The 1,820-nt window shown below is 39.0% G+C and overlaps 1 pseudogene; it reads right to left on the minus strand.

Moving 5' to 3' along the window:
* Window positions 1-612: 612 nt before the first annotated feature.
* LOC132310863 (small nucleolar RNA R71) lies at window positions 613-710 on the minus strand (annotated as a pseudogene).
* Between the last annotated feature and the right edge of the window lie 1,110 nt (window positions 711-1,820).

The raw sequence follows: 1,820 nt of genomic DNA on the forward strand, positions 1-1,820 counted from the left end.
CCAATGGACAAACAACAAGACGACCATGTGGAGGACCTTGGTCACATAGACCAACAAGTCATCCTCCACCCTAATGTGCATCATGACAACATCCAAGTACCATTAGGCATGCGTAGACTATTCATTCCACCACAACAACAAGGCCAAATTCCATTGGAAATGCCTCGGCCAATTTTTGCTCCACAACCTCCCATGGTTCAAGTTAATCACGGTGTTCGTTTAGCACCACCGGTTGGGAATCCTCTCATTGCTTTGCTTGATCATTATGTTCCAAATGAATACAATGCACCGACATGCATTCAATTGCCCCCATTTAGAGCACATCATTATGAGATTAAACTGCAAACCATTCAAATGCTTCCTAACTATCATGGACTTCCAAGTGAAGAACCTTACAAGCATTTGGATGAGTTTCTTGAAGTGTGTTCCACCGTGAAATACACGGACATGCCAAAAGAAGTGTTAAGACTTAAACTTTTTCCTTTTACCCTTATGGACAAAACAAAATATTGGTTCAACAATCTTAGGCCTTTTTCGATAACTTCTTGGGCAGAAATGCAACAAGAGTTCTTGAAGAAGTACTACCTGGTATCAAAGACCAATGCTATGAGAACTTTCATTCATGAATTTTCTCAAGGGGAAGGGGAACTGTTTCATGAGGCATGGGAAAGATTTAATGACTTGTTTAGGAAGTGTCCACATCATGACATTCCTAAGTGGCAATTGGTCTAATACTTCTTTGAAAGTTTGCCTGATAATAAAAAAGGAATGGTAAATGCATCAATGGGTGGTTTTTACTTTGATAAACATGAAAATGATGTTTGGCAATTGTATGAAAGTATGAGTGAAAATTCCATGCATAGATCTTTGTCCTTTAAAAATGGTAGAATTCTAGGTAGAAAGAAGAATGTCGGCTTATATCTAGTTGACAATTCAAATGACATAGCTGCCGAGGTGAAATCCTTAACTCAATTCGGCAAATCAAGTGTCTTCCTCCCCTAATCATGTTCATCATGCATCTAATGAATCTTGTATGACTTGTTCTAGCATCATACATACTACTTCCAATTGTCTAAATGGACATGCGCAAAGTGAGCATCATGAACAAGTTAATGCTGCATTTGTCAACCAAGGGAATAATCCCTATGGCTCACATTACAATCCCGAATGGAGGAACCATCCAAACTTCTTTTGGAAAAGCCAAGGGGAAGGCTCAAACCCTCACCAAGGTGGTTTTCAAGGAAAGTATGTTCCGCCTCTAATGCAAAGCCTAGGTTCCCAAGGGTATCGATCTTCATTTCAATTATCACATGGAAACTAATTTTCTAACTCTCATTTTCCTAATCAATTATCTTATTCCCAAGGAAAGTGTTGAATGCTTTGGGTACTCTAGAGGCAAACACTCAATTGTTTCATTCCCATTCTCAATCCATTGCTAAGCTAGAAACCCAAGTCGGGCAAATAGCAAGTACCTTGAATGCTAGAGAGAAAGGGAAGACGCCTCTAAATGCCCCACCAAAGCAACAATTTGTTATAGAAACCAATGAAGGTCACAAAATTGAACATGTCAACACGGTGATGACCCTAAGAAGTTGGAGAATTGTTGACAACCGAGTTGGTGTCCAAAATGAAGAGAGTGAACCGGTACAACCAAAAGTTGATACCCATCCCGTTTCACATTCTATTCCTCCTTCATTGCATGTGCATGATCATCTTTGTGAGAAAGTGATGAAAAATGATTTGAAAAGTGATTTGAACAATGATTTGAAGAATTCTTGTGTTGGAAGTGATTCAAGGAAAGATTTTGAAAAAGTTTTTCA

The sequence above is a fragment of the Cornus florida genome, unplaced genomic scaffold (assembly GCF_030987335.1).
Source record: "Cornus florida cultivar Cherokee Brave unplaced genomic scaffold, ASM3098733v1 CherokeeBrave_3.0.0_Hap2_Chr05, whole genome shotgun sequence".
NCBI lineage: Eukaryota > Viridiplantae > Streptophyta > Magnoliopsida > Cornales > Cornaceae > Cornus > Cornus florida.